Source organism: Erinaceus europaeus, chromosome 7 (assembly GCF_950295315.1).
Source record: "Erinaceus europaeus chromosome 7, mEriEur2.1, whole genome shotgun sequence".
Lineage (NCBI taxonomy): Eukaryota > Metazoa > Chordata > Mammalia > Eulipotyphla > Erinaceidae > Erinaceus > Erinaceus europaeus.
This window is the reverse complement of record NC_080168.1, coordinates 106,724,294-106,748,757: the sequence shown is the minus strand read 5'-3', so window position 1 is coordinate 106,748,757 and position 24,464 is coordinate 106,724,294. Positions and strand designations below refer to the sequence as shown.

At 40.3% G+C, this 24,464-nt stretch overlaps 1 protein-coding gene across 46 annotated transcripts in view; it reads right to left on the bottom strand.

Moving 5' to 3' along the window:
- The window catches only part of R3HDM2 (R3H domain containing 2), a 165,870-nt gene that overhangs the window by 76,131 nt on the left and 65,275 nt on the right, over positions 1 to 24,464 (bottom strand). Inside the window, exon 1 of one of the 46 annotated variants that reach the window (XM_060195077.1) lies at positions 3,668 to 3,724. The exons of the other annotated variants lie outside the window; for them this stretch is intronic. The gene's annotated coding sequence lies outside the window, so the exon portion shown is untranslated. Of the gene's footprint in view, positions 1 to 3,667; positions 3,725 to 24,464 lie in introns of those variants that run through there. 46 annotated transcript variants of the gene reach the window in all.

Genomic DNA, 24,464 nt, shown 5'->3' with positions numbered 1-24,464 from the left:
ACAATTTCACTCATAAGTGGAATAGAGAGAACTGAAATATATAAACTTGAAAAATATATAGTCAACCCATATCTATGACCTTGGGAGAACTACTGTGGTTATTGCTGGAGATGGGTGGGGGCACAGAACTCTGGTGGTGGGAGTGATGTGGAATTATACCCCTATTATCTTATAATCTTATAAATCGCTAATAAAAAAGTTCATTGTAGCCAAAGAAAGAAAAAAAAAAAGCTGTTAATCTGTTTACAATTTAGCCTGTAAGTATTAAATTAGAAAAGATACTTTCTGAAAGAATCAGCTATAAAGTTTAAGCTTAAATATCTAGATTATACTTATACTTTAAAAAACTCAATTATCTCTGGTGGTGGGTGAGGTGTGGAACTATACACTATAATTTTACAATCTTGTAACCTACTACTAATCACAAAAATTTCAATATACAAAAATAAAAACTCAGTTATCTCACATGGCTCAAAAAATCTCTTTTGGCTTCCTCAAAAAATTACAGGTAGGGGGTCGGGCGGTGGCGCAGTGGGTTAAGCACACGTGGCGCAAAGCGCAGGGACCGGCGTAAGGATCCCGGTTCGAGCCCCCGGCTCCCCACCTGCAGGGGAGTCGCTTCACAGGTGGTGAAGCAGGTCTGCAGGTGTCTATCTTTCTCTCCCCCTCTCTCTCTGTCTTCCCCTCCTCTCTCCATTTCTCTCTGTCCTATCCAACAACAAAGCAACGTCAACAATGGCAATAATAACCGCAAGGAGGCTGCAACAACTAGGGCAACAAAAAGGGGGGAAAATGGCCTCCAGGAGCGGTGGATTCATGGTGCAGGCACCGAGCCCAGCAATAACCCTGGAGGAGAGAAAAAAAATTACAGGTAATCTGAAGATATAAATGGCATATCCCTACTTAAGTTTTAAATATTAATAAGTAAACCTTTAGAATGATCGGGAATTTATCTTTAAGGATTTACATCCATTAACTCTTCTAATCCCCCAGACAGCCCTAATAGGAGTGTACTATTATTATCTTCCTTTCCATATATTTTACATATGAGGAAAAGGAAAGGTTAATTTGTTCAAGGTCACAGAATCAGCAACTGGCATAAGACAGGACTTGAACTCAGGTAGCTTAATTTCAGAGTCCAAGGATTCAGCCACTCATGGTGTGTTCCAAAGAGGATGCTCCTAGCATCCTATGTGATAGTGGTGTGGGGAGAAGAAAGGGAGCTTCTGCAAAAAGAAGATATGATAACTTTTAGACACAGAAATAGTTTCTATCATTTTGTCAGAATATTCTTCCAACACATATCACATTTTAAATTATTCCAAAGAAAGAAATGTTGATTATCTTTTGCTTCCCCATCTCCTTTAAAAAGAGAAGGAGTGGTCTGGAAGGTGGCGCAGTGGATAAAGCATTAGAATCTCAAGCACGAGATTCTAAATTCAATCCCCGGCAGCAAATGTACCAGAATGATGTCTGGTTCTTTATCTCTCTCTCTTCCTCTATTTCTCATAAATAAATAAACAAACAAACAGATAAAAAATAAAATGTTTTAAAAATGAGTAGGAAAAAAGATTTTAAAAACTGAAACATTATTTCTCCAACATTTTAATAGTTTTTCTCTCCTTGACGTTTTGCAAAACCTTGATAGTCAGAAAACAAAGGTTAAAGAGGAAATAATTTCTAGTTAAAATAAAAAAAGATCTTTCCCCTTGTTAATGACTGAAACATTTAATAAAGACTTTGGGTCTATCCCACCCACTTCCAAATGGAAGGAAAGCCAAGTTAACAAAACCATCATCTTTCATTTTACAGCAGTTTTCTTCCCCCTCAAAGGCTATTCCTGTCCTCCTTGCAGACAGGGAACTGCTCTCAGTGACGTCACAGCAGTCTCCCAGCAACGATTAATGAGGGTTGTCCACCACAGGGGTTTCCTGAAAAGCTAGCAAGAAATTATCCACATATTTGCTGCAATGTCAAGATGCAAGGATGCAATGGAATCTCTCTTAACCCTCACAATTCCAGTCTCTGGTAAACTGTTAAATAGGTTATTCTTCTGTAACACTCTTGATTTATCTGGTCTTACTTCTTCTCACCCACATTTCTCCAAATAAAATTAGAATTCTCTTAATTTTGAAATACTGATGGCTCTAATAAATTTTTCATATGACTGTAAGAAAACACAATGTAGGATGAGAAGCTGACAAAACTCTTCTCACTTAACACACAGAAATGAAGATAAGTGAAAGCACAGAAAAGAAAATCAGGATAGAATATACACCAGCAAGTTCTTACGGGTACTTTTCTACATGAGCTATTCAAATGCATCCACAGATAGGCAAACATTAAATTTCCCTAGGCTCAATCTAGGCAAACAGCCCTCTAGAGATCAGTGGTATTGAAAAAAACTGAAACCCAAACAATGCAAGAAGATGTAAATTAGGTTTATAACTAAGAGTTTAACTAGCAATTTCTTCCTAAAGCTTTCAACGCCATACATTCAAAATGAGAGATCTATTACAATGGCAGGGGATTATATTTAACTAGATATTTTGAGGTCTAAGAAATAGGATACAGGTCCAGTGAAAATAATGTAGAAAAAAATCCCAAATTCTAAAACTCAACCTAGAATTACTCATGAATGCTAAGTTTCAGAAGCCCCCTTATGAGTCCATTTTCATTACATATATATACATTTTTTAATTAGGTAAATTCATTAACAGCAGGACACATAGGGTTAATTCAAGCACCTTGCTTCGGCACTCCCGAATTTGACCCCTATTCTAAAATAAAGCAAACAAAATAGCATCCTGATAGTCAAGATTTCATTCTGGCTTCAGCTCTATTCAGTGGTACCCAGTTATCATCAAGGTCTAGATAGGAGAACGCACCGCTTAAGATGGATTTTTCTTCTTCTTTCTCTCTGTCCTTTCCCTTTCAGAAGAAAAAGACTGCAAACAAAATCACTACGTCACTGGAGGTAGAGGGAATCCCATCTCTGCACTCTTTAGAAACCAAAGCCAGCAGACAAAAACAAGCCAATTAAGAAATAAACAAGTAATCCAAAATGAAACAATAAACCCACAAAAATTCTTATGTCAATCTCAACATATCAAAAAAGCATGTTTTGTTTTTTTAAAAAAAAAAGATGTACAAATTGCTCCTAAGATAGTAATAATTTTAAAAATAAAGCTTCCGAGACACAGCAACGGCGACATATTTCTTATCACATTTAAAGACTAGGGGACAGTTATGTAAAGACAGGACACCGAGACATATTCACCAGCCGGGTGTGGATAGCTGTGGAATGACACAGTGAAGGATATTTATAGGGGATTCCCTGCCTCCTGCAATGTGCGTCAACAGCATCACCAAAGAGAATAGAAACCACGGCTATTCTCATATGCTAAATCTGAATGAAGTAGCCATGGAAGACATAGAATCTAAATAAAGCTAAAGTTCTAACAAACCCAATTAAAACTATTTTAAGATAAAAAGCAGCAAAACAAAAAGGTCCACAAAAATCTTATAAAACTAATACTTGAAAAAAAAGCCTCTAATTTCTCTAAGGTGCATCATACAGTCAAGATGCAAAAGATATCTTTCTTCTACATCCAGTCTGTGGAGTTCAAGGACTTTTATATAAAGAAAGAAAATTATACAAACTCACCCCAGATGGATCTGCGCTTAAACAGCAAGCTCACATCATTAATGGAGACCTCATTGTAAGAGTCTGTTCTGCCGGAATTTTGCCGGAAGAAATCCCTTCTGGTAAACCTGTGCCTCCCTCCCCCACCCCCCCAGCCTCGCCCACAGTCCCCTCCCGCCCCTTCACCCTTGAATGAAAAGCTACTGATCCTAGCTGCAGAGACTTCAGCGAGCTAATTGCTCTCACAAGCAGCTCTGAAGCAGAACGTGGCCCAGCTGTTCAGAGGGATGTTACCTAGCACTCTGCCAACAGTCACATCCTCTGTTCTCTCTCTCCTCTCTCTCTCTCTCTCCCCTGCCCCCCCACACAGACAGACAGACAGACAGACAGACACACACACACACACACACCCTGCACTGCAAGAACACCCCTTCCCACCTCCTTTTCTTGCTCTCATTCAAGCATTTCAGTGACATGCCTGCCTCCACACTGCTCTAAGGATAGTTTTTAAAGACACAGCAGCAGTTCTTTTCTACTGCATATGTTGAGATGACAAAAATAGAGTTCTGATGCAGAATAATGGATTAGAGATACGTGTTCATTTAAAAGTTCAATTTACTTCATCTTTTTCTTACTTGCATGACAACATGGCAGGAGAAATTATCTTTTCTAAGAAGCTACTAGGTTGGATCTTAGAAACCAGACCAAACCTAGTTACAAAGAATTTTTCCCTGAGAGTTACATTTGATAGAATAATTTTTTACTTGGAAGAAGGAAAAAGGAAATGCAGATTACTACTAGCTAACTGTTCTTCCTCCCATCAGTCCCAAAAAAGGATGGGGGAAAGCTTGGACTACTAAAATAGACTAGTGAGAAAGCTGAAAAAAACCTTACTAGCTTGAAGTAATCATGTTAAGTGAGATAAGTCAGAAAGAGAAGGATGAATATGGGATGATCTCACTCACAGGCAGAAGTTGAAAAATACTACCATAATGACAGCCTGCCTTCCCCGGGCAGACAACCTCACCAATGTGTCCTGGAACTCCAACTCCCCAGAGCCCTGCCCCATTAGAGAAAGATAGAAATAGGCTGGGGTATGGATCCACCTGCCAATGCCCATGTCCGGTGGAGAAGCAATTACAGAAGCCAGACCTCTGACCTTCTGTGCCCCTTAGAGATCTTTGATCCATACTACCAGAGGGACAAATAGAGTAAATTCCAATGAAGGGGATGGGCTATGTGGGAATTATAAGAATTGCACCCCTCTTATCCCACAATCTTGTCAATCATTATTCAGTCACCAATAATAAATAAAAAAAAGAGTTACAAAACGTGAAAGCACAAAGCAGAACTTGGACTGGGTTTGGTGTATTACACCAAAGGAAAGGACCTGGGTGTGGGGGAGTGTTCAGGTCCTGGAACATGATGTTAGAGGGCTTAGACATGGTTGAATTGTTATGTGGAAAAACTTAGAAATGTTAAACATGTACAAACTACTGTATTTCATTTAAAAAAATTTTTTTTAAGATTTTATTTACTTATGAGAAAGATAGGAGGAGAGAAAAAGAACCAGACATCACTCTGGCACATGTGCTGCTGGGGATCGAACTCAGGACCTCATGCTTGAGAGTCCAAAGCTTAACCACTGCGCCACCTCCCGGACCACTGTATTTCATTTTTAACTGTACTTTATTATTGATTGTAAACCACTAATCTCACCAATAAAAAAAAAAACCTTACTGAGAAAGCTAATGAAAAGAAGTAGTAGAAGTAGTAGAGTATAAGATTAGAGATGAAGTGAAATAGATTAAAATGAAGGAATTGGTAGGAAGGACATCAGGGAAGAAGAATAATGGTTCTTTTAAAAATGTATTATATGGGAGACAGATGGTAGTGTACTGGGTGAAGCACACATGCAAGGACCGCCATAAGGACCCCAGTTTGAGCCCCCGGCTCCCCACCTGCAGGGGAGTCACTTCACAAGCGGTGAAGCAGATCTGTAGGTGTCTGTCTTTCTCTCCCCTCTCTGTCTTCCCCTCCTCTCTCCATTTCTCTGTCCTATCCAACAACAACTACAGCAATGGCAACAATAACAACAACAAGGGCAACAAAATGGGAAACATAAAACATAGCTTCCAGAAGAAGTGGATTCGTAGTGCTGGCACCAAGCCCCAGCAATAATTCTGGAGGCAAAAAAATAAATAAATAAATATATATATATATATATATATATATATATATATTCATTGGATTTAAATACAAATCAAATATTTCTGAAATATTAAATACAAGTCAACATCAACTGTGAAAAATATGGAAAGGAAAAAAAAAAACAAAAAACAGCAGCTGGGGAAATAGTTCAGCTTGTCAAGCCCAGAATTTTTATACCTAAAGCTCCTGGTTCTATCCCCATGGCCACATGTACTCCTGTGATACTCTGGTTTCTTCCTCTCTCTTTCTCTCTCATCTTAAACAAACAAAGAATAAGGACCTGTAGGATAATACAAAGAATGTCTAATATTTGCATAATCAGTGTTATAAAGGAGAAAGACTAATGAAGTATCCGAAGAAATAATGGCTGATAACTTCAATAATAAGACAAAAGAAGTAAATTTATAGCATCAAAAATTCAGCAATTCTCAAATAGGATAAATACAATAAAATCCACTCCTGAATTCCCTGTAATTGAATGGCTAAAAACTGGTATTTTTTAATGGAGAACCCAAATCTCATCTTCTTTTTTTTTTAAAGTATTTTATTTATTTATTTATTTTCCCTTTTTTTGTTGCCCTTGTTGTTTTTATCATTATTGTTATTGATGGATAGGACAGAGAAATGGAGAGAGGAGGGGAAGACAGAGAGGGGGAGAGAAAGATAGACACCTGCAGACCTGCTTCACCGCCTGTGAAGTGACTCTCCTGCAGGTGGGGAGTCGGGGGCTCGAACTGGGATCCTTAAGCCAGGCCTTGTGCTTTGCGCCACCTGCGCTTAACCCGCTGTGCTACTGCCCGACCCCCCCAAATCTCATCTTCTATATTCATACCTTTAGGTTCCTGATTATTAAACGATTTGTTCTGCTTTATATCTTACTGCCTTTCAGACACCAAGTTGCAGATGCTACCAGATGTCAACATGACTTTCCTGGGCAGACAACCTCACCAATGTGTCCTGGAACCCTACCTCTCCAGAGCCCTGCCTCACTAGATAGAAACAGGCTGGGAATATGGATCGACCTGCCAATGCCCATGTCCAGTGGAGAAGCAATTACAGAAACCAGGCCTTCCACCTTCCGCAGCCCATAACAATCCTGGGTTCAAACTCCCAGAGGAATAAGGAATAGAAAAACTTCCAAGGGAGGGAATGAGATGCATAACGCTGGTGGTGGGAATTGTGTGGAATTGTAACCCTCTTATCCAATGGACTTGCTGTTCATAATTAAGTCAATAAAAAAAGAACATCATTAAATTTTTATCAGGAAAAAAAATTGGTCTTTTCACAAATAAATAAACAAATCTTTGGGAAAAAAAGAACAATGAAATTAACTAATGACACATTTTACAGAATGGTTCATCATAAAACAATGCATGACTGTACTTAAAAACCCCAAATCTAAAACATTAAAAAGAAATACAACAAAATGTTCAAATGACTCAATAGGTAAGAAATGGGAATCATCAGAGGATTAAAATAATGAAAACTACAAAACACCAAGGAAATAAACTAAAGACTTAGATAAATAGGTAGGAAATATACTGTTTCCATGGGCTAGGAAAACTCATAATAAAAATTAAATGTTTATTCTGAAAAATAAAGTTGTAGAAATCATACTATCCAAATTTAAGATTTAAACAAGACAGTATAGAATTGAAAGGAAATAAGTACATAAATCATTGGAGTAGGAAAAAAAAAAAGCATTCAGAGAAACAAATTCAACTATACGAACTGGTATTTTAAAAAGGTATAAATCCAATTTAATGGGAAAATGACAGTTGTTTCAATAAGTGGTATAGAAACCTACAGTCTTAAAAGTCTTCCAGAAGATTGAAGACACTGGAATACTCCCTTCCAGCTTCAATGAAGCTAACATCACTCTGATACCAAAAACAGACAGGGATACAACCAAAACAGAAAACTACAGACCTATGTTTCTGAAGAACACTGATGCTAAAATGTTGAACAAAATTCTAGCCAACTGAATACAGCAGTATATTAAAAAGATTGTTCACCATAACCAAGTGGGGTTTATCCCAGGCTTGCAAGGTTGGTTTAATACACATAAATCAATCAACGTAATCCATCACATCAATAAAAGCAAGGCCAAAAACCACATGGTCATATCAATAGATGCAGAGAAAGACTTTGACAAAATAAAATATTCCTTTATGATCAAAACACTACAAAAAATGGAATATATAGAAAATTCCTGAAGATAGTGGAGTCTATATATAGCAAACCTACAGCCAACATCATACTCAATGGTGAAAAACTGGAAGCATTTCCCCTCAGATCAGGTCCTAAGACAGGACTGCCCACTATCAACATTTCAACATTACTATTCAACATAGTGTTAGTGGTTCTTGCCATAGCAATCAGGCAGGAGCAAGAAATTAAAGGGATACAGATTGGAAGAAAAGAAGTCAAACTCTTCCTACTTGCAGATGACATGATAGTATACATAGAAAAACCTAAGGAATCCAGCAAGAAGCTTTTGGAAATCATCAGGCAATACAGTATGGTGTCAGGCTACAAAATTAACATACAAAAGTCAGTGCATTCCTCTATGCAAACAGTAAGGTAGAAGAAGTTGAAATCCAGAAATCAATTCCTTTTACTATAGCAACAAAAACAATAAAGTATCTAGGAATAAACCTAACCAAAGAAGTGAAAGACTTGTATACTGAAAATTATGAGTCACTACTCAAGGAAATTGAAAAAGACACAAAGAAGTGGAAAGATATTCCATGTTCATGGGTTGGTAGAATTAACATCATCAAATTGAATATACTACCCAGAGCCATATACATATTTAATGCTATCCCCATCAAGATCCCAACCACACTTTTTAGGAGAATAGAACAAATGCTACAAATGTTTATCTGGAACCAGAAAAGACCTAGAATTGCCAAAAACAATCTTGAAAAGAAAGAACAGAACCGGAGGCATCACACTCCCAGATCTCAAATTGTCTTATAGGGCCATTCATCAAAACTGCTTGGTACTGGAACATGAATAGACACACTGATCAGTGGAATAGAATTGAGAGCCTAGAAGTAAGCCCCCACACCTATGGACATCTGATCTTTGACAATGGTGCCCAGACTATTAAATGGGGAAAACAGAGTCTCTTCAACAAATGGTGTTAGAAAAAATGGGTTGAAACATGCAGAAGAATGAAATTGAACCACTATACTTCACCAAACACAAAAGTAAATTCCAAGTGGATCAAGCACTTGGATGTTAGATCAGAAACTATCAGATATTTAGAGGAAAATATTGGTGGGACTCTTTTCCAGATAAATTTTAAAGACATCTTCAATGAAATGAATCCAATTATAAAGAAAACTCAGGCAAGTATAAATTTATGGGGCTACATCAAATTAAAAGGCTTCTGCACAGCAAAAGAAACCACTACCTAAACCAAGAGACCCCTCACAGAATGGAAAAAGATCTTTACATACCATACATCAGACAAGAGGCTAATAACCAAAATATATAAAGAGCTTGCCAAACTCAACAAGAAAATAAATAACCCCATCCAAAAATGGGGAGAGAACATGGGCAGAATATTCACCACAGAAGAGATCCAAAAGGCCGAGAAACACATGAAAAAATGTTCCAAGTCTTTAATTGTCAGAGAAATGAAAATAAAGACAACAATGAGATACCACATCACTCCTATGAGAATGTCATATATCAGAAAACGTAGCAGCAGCAAATGCTGGAGATATTTCTTTATTTATTTTTTAATTTGGCCAGAGAGAAACTGTGAGGGCAAGGGAAGGTAGTGAGGGAGACACCTGCAGCCCTCCTCCGCTGCTTATTAAACTTTCCTCCTGCAGGTAGGGACTGGGATTCATACATCCGCAAAGCTGAGGTGGGGGTAGGGGGGGGCTTCTGTGAAAGGTGTGTGTTGTTAAAATTCGGAGGCTCCAGCTGGCCAGGCTAGCTTCACGGGCGGGTAACAGAGACGACCAGAGACATACAGCTGGGCAGGGAAGCTGTATTTCTTTATTCAGGAACAACAATTCATAAACTAAGACAAACTAATCACCAAACAGAACTCTGCTGTCTCTTTACGGTGGCGCAAGCACTCTCTCACTCTCCAACTCTGGAACTCTGGAACTCTGGGACTCTGGAACCCTGGAACCCTCTTGGGGTTCCTGGGGGGGGGCCCAGCGGGCCCGCGAAACTAGCTGGACTGATCCAATCCTCTTGGCGGGGGAGCTAGAACAACCCAATGTAAAGCATACAACAATTCCCCCTTTTCTTTTTAACTAAATGACTACAGTATCAAGGGTGTGGGGTGAACAGAAACCTATATCGTACAGGCATTTTTAAAAAAGGAAACTGGCACAAACATGGAGAAACATGTAAGCAAGTAACAAGAACCAGTGTGCTGCCAAGGGAAGGCCTGAGGGGGCCATTTTTGCCTCTGTGGGCAAAACTTTATCAGCTTAAAAAAAACATTTCTTGCCTCTGGGGGGGCGTACTTGTCTCGACAGGCATTTGCATGGGGGTGGGGAACAGCCTAGAGTCCCAAAGGCAACTGGCTGCAATTTACTTACTATGAAACAAAACTTGTTATTAGCATAACCAAAGCACAATCTAACGTTTCTAATAGAGAAGGAATTTGAGACTTTTACATAGCAACAACGTCTTTTTAACCTTTTGTTACACCCATTCAAGATGGAGACACACCCTAGTTGTGCTCAGGAAAGGAAACCTCAGGCATGAGAATAATTAGCATAGCCATTGTGCGATCTACCATTTCTAATAGAGAAGGTAATGGAGAGTTTTACACATCAACAAGTCTATTTAACCTTTTGTTTAGACCAACTTAGTTAAAATATATTGATTGTTAACTAATTTTTACCTCAGACTTTAAATGTAAGTTAATTTTATCTTTATGAGAATTAGGTTGAAAACCTTTTTCATTTAACTTTGACTAGTAAGAATTTAGCCTTAAAGTTACTGTTTACCAAACTTTAAACATACACATAAACATGGTCATTAATACACAAGGAGAGAAACCTTTGTTATGAAGACATGTCATTTTAAACACGAATTTAAATCTGTACTGTCTTAGTTGTTGGGGGGGTGCATTGTCCAGTGGTGGTCTCTTGGGCAGCTTCACTTCTAGGAATTGCAGGTTGCGATCTCTGCACGAATCTCTGCGTACTCCAGCTTGTCTGCCTTCAGACCGGACCGACAGCTGGAGATCTTGTGTGCCCAGTTTCGGCAGGGAGCCCAGGGGTCCGGGAGGTCTGGGATTGTTCCACAGAATTCATAGCAAGAGGGCGGGCGGGCCAGCCTTGTAGAAGGCGTGGGCCTAGGTGCCCAGGGGTGGCGGCCATGATAGGCCGCCGCAGCCCTGCCCCATGGCCCTGTCATGTCTGCTGCCCTGCTCGCAGTGGCCTAGCAGCGTGGAGGGATCACGCGTCCAGTGCCCTGCGCCATGCGGTGGAGAGCCGGCTCCTGTGGGCTGGCCTGTGTGCTGGCATTGGGCTCCTGCGTGGTGGCATCGGGCTCCTGCGTGGTGGCATCGGGCTCTAGCGTGTTGGCATCGGGCTCCTGCGTGTTGGCGTCGGCTCCTGCGTGCTGGCATCGGGCTCCTGTGTGGTGGCATCGGGCTCCTGTGTGGTGGCGTCGGCCTCCTGTGGGCTGCGGGGCTGCAGGCGCGGTGCGTGGGGTTGTCTGGGCGCAGCCGGCTGGCTGGCTGTTTAACCAGGTGGAAACAGCAGCTCCAACGCCTCGCCTCTTGCCCGCTGGCTCTTCCCGACTCCTCTGGCTGTTCTGAGTTCACCCGAGCAAGTGGAAACCACAGAGTGGTCCAGAGATAAATGTTCCAGAAACAGCAAAACAGTCTCGTGAAGAAAGAGCAGAGGCCTTTGGAGATCTCTTCACAAGCAGAAGAGAAGGCCATAGTGCATAGGTAGCCAAATTGTCTTTACTTATCTGAGAGATGCGCAGGTCAGCCCCACGTTGGGTGCCATTTGTTGTTAAAATTCGTATGCTCTAGCTGGCCGAGCTAGCTTCACGGGCGGGTAACAGAGACGCGGAGACAACGGCTGGGCAGGGAAGCTGTATTTCCTTATTCAGGAACAACAATTCATAAACTAAGACAAACTAATCACCAAACAGAACTCTGCTGTCTCTTTGCGGCAGCGCAAGCTCTCTCTCACTCTCCAACTCTGGAACACTGGAACTCTGGAACTCTGGAACCCTGGAACCCTCTTGGGGTTCCTAGGGGCAGGGCCCAGCGGGCCCGCGAAACTAGCTGGATTGATCCAATCCTCTTGGCGGGGGAGAGCTAGAACAACCCAATGTAAAGCATACAACAGGTGTGTCCTGGTGGGGACCCGGAGTAAGCAGGAGGGTTCTGAGAGCTGGGAGACCCGAGTGTGACAGAGACATGCAGATGGACAGCAGGTGTCCTCTGGACACTAACAAGGCAGGCTTCCGGTGACCACTGCCAGTGGTCTGCACTGTTCTGATTACTTTAGTAAGTGCACCCTACCCTCTGCATGGTCTCCCCCCATTAAGGCTCCTTTGATCTGTAGCCTATCCCCTCTCTCCTTGTCATGTAATGCATTTGGGGAAGCAATGTGACTTTCTTTCTTATTCTCTTTCTTTCTCTCTTTCTTTGCCAGTCTCTTGCCTTTATCCGGCTTTTGTAGTCCTTTTTTATCTGACAATCTTAGACTTTCTCCCAGTTGTTAAAATGTTGAGTGTCCTTTGTTGCCCTTTTTTTCCCCTATCCTCTAGATAAAGGGGGGAAAGGCAAAGAGAAACAGAAAGAAGAGAAAGACCACAACAGTGTTCCAATACTCTTGAAGTCACCTCCCTGAAAGGCACACTCATATGGTGACCTGGGGCTTGGACCTGGGTGTTCTCTACTGGGTGAGCTACGTGTTGGTTCCTGGTAGTTTTTTTTCTTAATTTTTTTTATTATTTATTTTCCCTATTGTTGCCCTTGTTGTTTTATTGTTGTTGTAGTTATTATTGTTGTTATTGATGTAGTTGTTGTTGGATAGGACAGAGAGAAATGGAGAGAGATGGGGAAGACAGAGAGGAGGAGAGAAAGAGACACACCTGCAGACCTGCTTCACCGCCTGTGAAGCGACTCCCCTGGAGGTGGGGAGCCAGGGGCTCAAACAGGGATCCTTACACGGGTCCTTATGCTTCGTGCCACGTGTGCTTACCCACTGTTACCCCACCCCCCTGCCCAGTAGTTTTTTATAAAGTATAATTTTGATATGACCAGCAATCCAACTTCTAAATATACACTCTAAATAAATAAAAAGTTACATTCAAGGGCTAGGTGGTGGTGCACTTGGTTAAGTGCACATGTTAACAGTGCACATGGACCCAAATTTGAGCCCCTGGTTCCCACCTACAAGGGGAAAGCTTCATGAGTGAGGAGCAGAGCTACAGGTGTCTCTTTGTCTCTTTCCCTCTTTATCTCCCTGTCCCCTCTCAATTTCTCTCTGCCTCTATTCAATAATAAATAAAAGATTTTAAAAAAGAAAGAAAATATTTTTTAAAAAGTTACATTCAGGGTCCGGGTGGTGGCCCACCTGGTTGAGTGCACATGTTACAGTGCTCAAGGACCCGGGTTTGAGCCCCCAGTTCCCACCAGCAGGGGGAAAGCTTTGCAAGTGGCGAAGCAGTGCTGCAGGTGTCTCTCTCTCTCTCTCCCTCTCTATCTCCCCTACCCTCTCAATTTCTGGCTGTCTCTATCCAATAAAGATAATTTAAAAAAATTTTTAAGTTACATTCATACAAAACCTATATAAGGTTTATATAGGTTTTGCCGCTCTGTTTATAAAAGTTTAGGATACAACCTAATTATCCTGCTGTGACTCAATGGGAAAATTGTGTTATATTCACACAATGGAATTCTTTTTTTTAAAGACTTTATTTATTTATTAGTGAGAAAGATAGGAGGAAAGAGAAAGAACCAGACATCATTCTGGCACATGTGCTACCAGGAATTGAACTCAGGACCTCATGCTTGAGAGTCCAAAGCTTTATCACTGCACCACCTCCCAGACCACTCACACAATGGAATTCTACAAAGTAATAAAAAAGAATGAACTGAGATATACAACAACTTGGATGAATCTCAAGTACATTATGCTAAGTAAAAGGAGCCAATATCAAAATGTTAAACATTCTGTATTTAGATTGTGGTAATAGTTACAAGATGGCATATTTGTCAAAATGTATAAATTTGCTCATCTAAAAGAATGTGACCCAGAAAATAGTTAAGATTACTAGCTAACCCTGTACTTTGTGCTGTACTTTGATGATCTTGTTTTTCATAACTCTCTTATTTAAGTCGTCATATACTAAGCTTGGAGGAATCTAAAAATTCCTAATTGCAGGAGTTGGGCGGTATCGCAGTGGGTTAAGCGCAGGTGGCGCAAAGCACAAGGACAGCCATAAGGATCCCGGTTTGAGCCCCCGGCTCCCCACCTGTAGGGGAGTCGCTTCACAGGCGGTGAAGCAGGTCTGCAGGTGTCTCTCTCTCCGTCTCTGTCTTCCCCTCCTCTCTCCATTTCTCTCTGTCCTATCTAGCAACGACAACATCGATAACAACAATAACAATGAAAAACAACAAGGGCAACAAAAGGGAAAATTACAAAAAGATTCCTAATTGCTTGGTGTATTCCAGCAAAGTAAAAGACTGGGGTGGGTGAGGAGGAGGGTTCAGGTCTTGGAACCTGATGGCAGAGGACATAGTGGGAGTTGTATTGTTATGTGGAAAACTGGGAAATGTTATGCATGTATAAATATTGTGTTAACTACTGACTGTAAAGCATTAATCCTCCAATAAGGAAATTTTAAAAAAGAATTTTGAAGTAATAATTTAAAAAATTCCTAATTGCCTATTTTACCTTATATTTTTTCACTAGAGAGCTCATGTAGTAAAGCATAAGAATACTATCTTTAATACATTTGATTATAAAATTAATTTATGGCTATTAAATTGCAGGTTGGGTGGGGAGATGGAGAAAATGAGTGAGTGAAAACTATGAGAAAGAAAAATATCGCCTATAATCTCACTCTTAAGATGCTTGTTAGACCTAAAAAGACATCATAAAGTACCTAATGGTATAGTTTCTACTTAGACCTAGATACCTTCCTCACCTACCTTCTATTGCATGTCCATCAATCACTCCAAAGCTAACCTTGTCAGACGAAGTAAAGACTACAAAAGCTGAGTAAGGGCAAGAGACTAGCATACTTGAATGATGACTCTTTAGTCTCTACCATCACCTGAAGCCCTAGTCAGGGAGTCTTGGAATTCCCACACAGACACGATGGGCCTAGACCTCTAATAGATCCCTCACCACTGTCACTGGTCATCTCTAACAGGAACAACATAATGGACCCCTTTGTGGGTCCTTATCAGACCTAGTCCTCAATGTGAATCAACAGTGGTAGGGAATGTTCCATTCTCCAAAGGGAGGTTGGATAGCATACTCTACCTACCACCTGAGGATGATGGGTCCTGCAATTGGCACAGCCTGGAATGTTCCCAGCCATGACCACGGAATGTGAGACCAGACCTATAGGGATGCAGAGGTTACATAGGCTCCTGTGCTGACTATGGGCCCTAGATCAGATCGATGGGGTTTACAGTTAATAATATTTATATACTTTTCCCATATTTGGGAGCTACTTTCTTCCTTGACTCAGCTTTCTTGTCCTTTTTCCAACTATGACACCGTCCCCCCCCCCCCCCGCCCCCAGACAATAGCTTAGGTCACCTGCACATTAGATGTCAGGTACAGGCAAAAATTAGTTGGGTCATGGGCCCCCTGGGATATACCTAAAGCAGGCCTATTAGCTTTTTCCAAAACAGAGACCCCAAATCTCCATCTGTAATATTCTTGCCTTTAGATTCATGACTAGTCAACAATTTGTTCTGAGTTCTATCTTAACTCTTTTTCAGCCACCAGGTTCCAGATGCTACCATAATGCCAACTGGACTTCCCCAGGCAGACGGCCCCACCATGTGTTCTGGAGCCCCCACCTCCCCAGATCCCTGCCCCACTAGGGAAAGAGAGACAGGCTAGGAGTATGGATCAATCTGTCAATGCCCATGCTCATGGGAAAGCAATTACAGAAGCCAGACCTTCAACCTCCTGCATCCCATAATGGCCCTGGGTCCATGCTCCCAGAGGGTTAAAAAATAGGACAGCTATCAGGGCAGGGAATGGGATATGGAGTCCCAGTGGCAGGAATTGTGTGGAATTGTACCCCTCTTATCCTGTGGTCTTGTCAGTGTTTCCATTTTATAAGTAAAAACATAAAAAAGATGCTTGTTAGATATTTATTATTTATTTTAATTCAATATTTTCATTAAAATTTATTATTTTAAAATACAATTTTGCATGTGATTTTTCTAGACTATCACATACTTGTTAAAAATTCATAGATACAGAAAGAGAAAGATGAAAATGGGATGATCTCACTCATGGACAGAAGTTGAGAAATAAGAACAGAAAGGGAAAAACAAAGCAGAACTTGCACTTGGGTTTGGTATATTGCACCAAAGTAAAGAACTGGGGGTTGGGGGGAGGGAAGCGGTTCAGTCTCAGTGCATGATGATGGAGGAGGATCTAGGCTGGAGGTTAGAGTGTTTTGCAGAAAACTGAGTAGGGGGCCAGGTGGTGGCATACCCAGGTCAACTCAGTTGAACTTAGACCTTCATGCATGCAAGATGGGTATTCTACTGACCCCTGGCATTTTTTATGAAAAATTTCAAGTTTACAAAGCAAATGCAGTATTGTGATGAGCCTCCACTCATGTATCCTTCAAGACTCATCAACATTATAAAAATAAATCCACTACCTGATGAATCAAAATAGAGAAGTAGGACTTTGGGAGGGGGGAGCCATGGTGGAATGAACCATGCTCTTCAGAAAAAAACAATATAAAGAACACTAACCCATAACAAAAGTTCACCAGTGCACAGCTGGGTTTAACTGAAAGAGTAGGTGAAAGCAGTGGATGGTGGAGGAAAGAGCAAGTGGACATTTTTGGGATGAGCAGTGTAGAACTCATCAGCCACCACTGCTGGCAGCAATACAGTAGGGACAGGAAAGAGAACACAGGCCCTCATAAACCCAATTTTCACGGAATTTTTTTTTTACCTTTTTATCTTTATTTATCAGATAGAGACAGCCAGAAATCAAGAGGGTAGGAGGAGATAGAGAAAGAGAGAGAGAGAGACATGCATCCCTGCTTCACTTGTGAAGCTTTCCCCCTGCAGGTGGGGACCAGGGGCTCAAACCTGGATCCTTGAGTACTTTACTCAACCAGGTACACCGTGACCTGGCCCCAGGAATTTCCCAAAGGGACCACAACAATGAACTGCCCACAGCTTGGAGCAGAAAAGGAAATATCTAAAAAAAAAAAAAAAAAATTGGCAATTAAGCCCAGTAGAGCTTATGTGTCCAAATCTCTCTCCCACAACAGGGAAGCAATTGGATCAGAGAACACCCAGTGTCAGAATTGAGTAGACGCCTGTACACATGCATGGGGCAACTGAGACTATCCTGTTGAGTGCATAGAGGGAAGAACTGTCCTGCATTAATTGAACTGGGGTCTGGAACAAAACAGGTGGCATGCAGAGCCCCCTCCCCAATGAGCTGTGCACCTCCGATTCCTTGTCAACTGCAGAAGCCACTGTGGGTTTTGTTTGTTTTGTTTTTCCCATCTACATTTCTTTCCTCTCCCTGATACACTACATAAGAAAGAGAGAATTCCACCATTATGGTCAGCATCACTTACACGTAAGCAATAGAAGATGATCTAGATGCAGAAGAAGAGAAAAATGACAACCTATGTAAGAGTCAGAAGCACAAATCTGAAAATATTGTGATGTTTGAGGATTTAAATTTTAATGTCTTTAAATTTTTAGAAAATGCAATTTTTAGAAAATCATAAAAGATAGGCTATAGAACTAAAAATTGGGAAACTACACTGTAACATGTCACATTCAATAGAGTGTCAAATAACATTTTTAACTAACAAGTTCTGTATCACTAGTGTATCAATAGATTATTCCTTTTTATTCCTGAGTGGTATGCACTATTGAGCAAAACAACAATTTGCTTATCTATTATCTGTTGACTAATATCTGAATTGTTTTTAGTTTTTATTATAAGTAGAGTTGGTAAAACATTCATGTACTAGTCTTGGTGTGGACACATAAATTCATCTCAGAGGTGAAATGGCTAGGTCATTATGATAAAACACATATATACATATATATAATAATATATATGTGTGTATATATATAATTAAAAACAGCTGAGGTGTTTCTTTATTTGTAAAATGGAAATATTGACAAGACCATAGGATAAGAGGTGTACAATCCCACACAATTCCCACCACCAGAGCTGTGTATCCCATCCCAAAGAGGTGTTTCTTTTTAAAAGATTTGCTTATTACATGAGAAACAGAGACAGATACATAAGGAGTGAGAGAGACAACACATGTGGTACCTGGGACCAAACCAGGAATCTCAAGCATGAAAGTCCAAAGCTCTACCACTTAAGTCATTTCCCCAGACAAACTGTTTCAAAGAGGTAGTACCACCTTTATATTCCTATCAGTAACATACAAGAATTTCATTTGTCTGTGTCTTTACCAAGATTTCATATGTTTATACTTGGTCTTTAAGGATATAAAGAATAAGAGAGGAAGAACCAGAATAGCATTCTGGCATATGCCAGTAGTGTATATGTGTAACCTGAACATTTACCACTGAGCCACTTCCCTGGCTACAGTCACACATTATTTTATTTTATTATTTAATTTTTGCAACCATGGTTATTGCTGGGGCTCACTGACTGCACAAAAAACCCACTGCTCCTGGGGGACATTTTTTTCTTTTTTCTTTGTTTATAGCACAGAGATAAACTGAAAAGGGGGACTGAGAGGGAGAGAAACAGAGACAGCTGTAGTACTTGCTTCACCACTCGTAAAGCTTCTCCCCTGCAGGTGGAGAGCAGGGGCTCAAACCCAGGTAACATGCACTCAACCAGGTGCACCACAGCCCAGACCCTTGGTCACACTTTTTAAGATTAGCCATTATAATATTTTTGTAATGGTATCTTAAGATCTGATTCACATTTCCCTGATGACTAATGTTGAGTGTCTTTTTTATGTTCTTGCTAGCCCTGTGTCTTCTTGGCAGTATCCATACTCATTTCTTGCCCAATTTTAATTATTTTTAAAAAATCAATTAAAAGTCTTCCTATTAAAAAAAAAGTCTTCCTATTGAACTGATAGTTCTTTATATATATTCTACACAGAAGTCTTCTTAAATACACATTTTCTTCCATTTTGCAGCTTGCCTTTTTTATTCCTACTATATCTTTAAAAGAAAACTTTACTTTGATTAAGTCAAAATAAAAATTTCTTTTATACATTGTGCTTTTTTGTGTTCGACTTACAACATATTTGCCTAATCTAAGATATATGATTTTCTCAGATAATACCTTCTAGAATTATTTTAGCCTTGACATACACAACTGTAATTTTTGGTCTATGATTTGTTTTGAATTAATTTTTGGTGATATGAAGTAAGATTAAAGGTTTTTTACTGTTGATTATTTTTAATGTGTTGAAGGACAGTATAATTTATCATCTCGTTTCATGCCAATTTACCATAAGGATTATTTGAAGCAGGTAATCAAGCAGATTCAAGAAAGGCTTTCTTCCCTCCTTCTACCTAACTCAAATCAGAACATAAATTTACAAAGGTGTTCTCCTCCCTTCTTTTTAACAAAAGACAAAAATTAGTCACTGGCAACAACCCTTATGTGTCTGGAGTTGGCACCAAAGGAATCTACACAACAAGCATTACAAATTAATCTGTCTACCGTTAGTTTCATATACATTTCCGTTGTCATGATTTGCTACCCTTAGAAGAAACTCAAGGCCTGGAGTCCTAATCGGGGAGTCCTGAGATTCCCAAATAGATATGATGGGCCTAGACCTCGAATAAATCCCTCTCTCCATTGTTACCGGTCATTCTATCAGAAACAACACAATAGACCCCTTTGTGGGACCCATAGGACCTTGCCCTCAACTTGGATCAACAATGGTAGAGAATGTTCCATCCTCCAAAGGGAGGATGGACAACATACCTACTCCATGCTACAACTGAGGAAGATGGGTCGATATTGGGGCAACTTGGAATGTTCTTACTCATGACCACAGAATGTGAGCTCAGATCTACAGGGATATAGAGGTCACATAGGCTCCTAAGCTGAATATGGGCCCCAGATGAGATCACATCAAATCGATGGTGTTTACAGTCAACAATATTTATAACCCTTTCCCATATTAGGGAAAGCTACTTTCTTCCCTGATCCAGCTTTCTGGTTCTTCTGCCAGCCATGGCATCATCTCCCTAGACAATAACTTGGATCCACCTGCATATCAGATTTCAGGCTGAGGGGAAAAAAAAAAAAACTAGTATAGCCACAGGCCCTTTGGAATATAACTAAAATATGCCTACTAGCTATCTATAAAATGGAGGACCCCCCAACTCTTCATCTGCACTATTCCACCATTTAGGTCCATGATTGGCCAACAATTTGTTTGGCTTTGTATGTTAACTCTCTTTTCAACTACCAGGTGCCAGATGCTAGCATGATGCCAACCAGACTTCCCTAGACAGACAACCCCACCAATGCGTCCTGGAGCTCCTCTTTCCCAGAGCCCTTCCCCACGAGGGAAAGAGAGACAGGCTAGGAGTATGGATTGACTTGTCAACACCCATGTTCAGTGGGGAAGCAATTACAGAAGCCAGACCTTCAACCTTCTGCATCCCACAATGGCCTTGGGTCCATACTCCCAGAAGGTTAAGGAATAAGAAACCTATCAGAATAGGGGATGGGATACAGAGTTCTGGTAGTGGGAATTATGTGGAGTTGTGCCCCTCTTATCCTATGGTTTAGTCAATGTTTCCTTTCTATAAATAAAAATTAAAAAAAAAAAAAGAAAAGAAACTCATGGCCTTTTTTCTCCTTATTGTCCTGTCTCTAAAAATTTAGTGACCCTTCTTTAAAGATGCTACCTATACTGATTTAGGTTCTAATCAAATCTCTGAGTGTTATCCATGAGTTTCTCCCATGTTAACATGACATATACATGTTTTTTAAAATTTATTTATGTATTTATTTATTCCCCTTTGTTGCCCTTGTTGTTTTTCATTATTGTAGTTATCATTGTTAGATAGGACAGAGAGAATGGAGAGAAAAGGGGAAGACAGAGGGGGAGAGAAAGATAGACACCTGCAGACCTGCTTCACCGCCTGTGAGGCAACTTCCCTGCAGGTGGGGAACCGGGGGCTTGAACCAGGATCCTTACGCCGGTCCTTGCACTTTGCGCCACCTGCGCTTAACCCGCTGCGCTATTGCCCGACTCCCAAGATATACATGTTTTAAAAATACCTCATTTTCTTTTGTTAATCCGTCTGGTTACCGAGACCTACTAAGAAATGATGTGACTAGAAAGAACAAAGCTTTTTTCCCTTCCTTACAATGGTTATCCAGTTGCTAAAGTGCCACTTAACAAAAAGTTTCCCTTTCCCCACTGAAGGGCTTTAACTACTATCAAAAATCCACTGGCCATATACACATGGATCTATTTCTGAACTTCTCTACCACATCAACACTGCACCATTTTAAGTGTCAAAAAGTTTATAAGTATTGTTTTGTTTTTGAGATAGATATTTTATGTAGTACAGGGGACTTAATGCAAGGCCTTCTACATACAAAGTATGTGCTCTTATTGAGTCACCTCCCTGACTCTAATATGCTGAAACATCATCAGTACTGTGTTGAAAAGGAGTAGTAAAAGCAAACATCCATACCTTGTTCTTCTTAGGGAAAAGAATTCAGTATTTCGCCATTAAAGATGTTCTCTAACAGAATGACAATATACCCTCCTAATTTGTTGAGAATTTTAAAGTATACTAAATTTATGAAAGAGAAAGAGAGGAGTGGAAGGGAGGGAGGGAGGGAAGAAGGAAAGAAGGAAAAAGAAAGGAAAGGAAAAGGAAAAGAAGGGGAGGGGAGGGGAGGGGAGGGGAGGGGAGGGGAGGGGAGGGGAGGGGAGGGGAGGGGAGGGGAGGGGAGGGGAGGGGAGGGGAGGGAAGGGAAGGGGAGGGGAGGGAAGGGAAGGGAAGGGAAGGGAAGGGAAGGGAAGGGAAGGGAAGGGAAGGGAAGGGAAGGGAAGGGAAGGGAAGGGAAGGGAAGGGAAGGGAAAGGGAGGAATGGGAGAGAGATACAGACCAGAGCACCACTCCATTGTTTGTTGAGGTGGAATTAAACTGAGGGTTCCTTGTATCCAAAGTATTAGCTCTACCCACCTCTTCAACCATTAGCTGAGATTTAAAAAATATATTTATTTATTATTAACACAAAAGAGAGGAGAGAGAACCAGAGCATCACTATGGCACATGTGATGTTGGGGATTGGACCTGGGTCCTCATGCTTTTAAGTCCAGTGTTTCAGTCGGTATGCCACTGCCCCAGACACTAACTGAACATTTCTAACAGCAGAAGTTGATTTTATTTTTCAAAACACTTTTTCTGTTTTTTGAGATAATCATACATTATTTTCTTTTTTTTTTAATGCTGGTAATATAAGGCAACTATATTGCTTGAATGTCTGGTGTTAAAGCACCCTTGCACTACCAGGATAAACTCTACTTGTTCATGATGTATTACCCTTTTTATATATTGTTGTTTCAATGTTAAGTATTTTTACATCTATTTTAATAACAGATATCAGTCAATGGTTTTCTGTTTTGTTGTGGTTTTTTATTTTTATTATTTTTACCAGAGGACTGCTACTTCTGGCTTATGGAAGTACTGGAGATTGACCCTAGTACCTTTGGAGCCTCAGGCATTAAAGTCTTTTTGCAAAACCATTATGCTATCTCCCCAGCACACGACAGTCTTTGTCAGGGTAAGGTTGGGCTCATAAAATATGTTCAGAAGTATTCCCCTCTCTTCTAAACTATTCTAAAGTTTTTAGTAAATCATCCACAAATTCTTAAATTGTTGGTATTCATTGAATATATTCATACTGGGTTATATTTCACCAGCATGATCTGAGTTTACTTCTTGGATGCTTAAGATATCAATTTGGGGGAGTCGGGCTGTAGTGCAGCGGGTTAAGCGAGGGTGGCACAAAGCACAAGGACCAGCATAAGGACCCCGGTTCGAACCCTGGCTCCCCACCTGCAGGGGAGTCGCTTCACAGGCGGTGAAGCAGGTCTGCAGGTGTCTATCTTTCTCTCCTCCTCTCTGTCTTCCCCTCCTCTCTCCATTTCTCTCTGTCCTATCCAACAACAATAATAACTACAACAATAAAACAACAAGGGCAACAAAAGGGAATAAATAAATTAAATATTTAAAGAAAAAAAAAAGATATCAATTTGGGTTGACTTTTCAAAATTCAATTTATATATGTATACTTATCAGCCAAGAAACAGACTTGTGTGGCTAAAAAAAAATTTTTTAAACAAATTCCTTTTCCCTTCTTCTTGTTGGGCCCGAGGACTAGACTAGCAAAGAATTTAGCCTTGGCCAAACAGAGGTCTGATTTCGCCCTCAGCTCCCAGAAAGTAATCCTAAACCACTGGGATGTCCTGCTTAAGAAGAGTTCTTGTTTACTAGGGGGTTTGAGTTATGCCAGATAGTCTTACAATGTGATTTATGGTGGCAATACTGAGTCATACAGGATTAGTTCAACCTCAGGAAGGTGAGAAGACAGAGATCAACTTTGTAGGCTGTTAGCTATATCTAAGTGATGCCTCCTACACACACTGCCACCAAATAAACTTTGATAATTAAGGCTCAGATGACTTCTTTTTAGTTGTGTAATGTCATAAATCACTGCTAAGAAAAGTTAATGATGTCCATGATTCCACTGAGAAAGAAGAAAAGGAAGCTCAGCATTTGAAAACCTCAAGGATTCTTCCTTATGTATCTTTTCTACTGGCCAATTACATTTACATATGTAATTACAATTACATATGTAAATTACAATTACATATGTATTTTTTCCATAACCAGGGCTTAGTACATATACAATTTCACTACTCTTGGGCCTACTTTATTTTCATCAGAGACAAAGAGAGATAGATACACAGAGAAAGGGAAGGAAAGATATCACAGCACTGAACCTTTCTCCAGTGTCATAGCACTCCCATTTAGTTCCAGGGTGCAAATCTGGACACACATGTGGCAAGGCACACCCCCTACTCAGTGACCTACCTCTCTGTGTCAGTTGATTTTAATCTACATCCTTTCGTTGAAAAAAAAAAAACTTTAACATAAGTAAAAGCTTTTTGTGAGTTCTTCTAGCAAATTTCTTTCTTTTTTTTTTTTAAGATTTTATTTATTTATTAATGAGAAAGATAGGAGGAGAGAGAAAGAACCAGACATCACTCTGGCACATCTGCTGCCAGGGATCAAACTCAGGACCTCATGCTTGAGAGTCCAAAGCTTTATCACTGTGCCAACTCCCGGACCACTCTAGCAAATTTCTGAATCCAA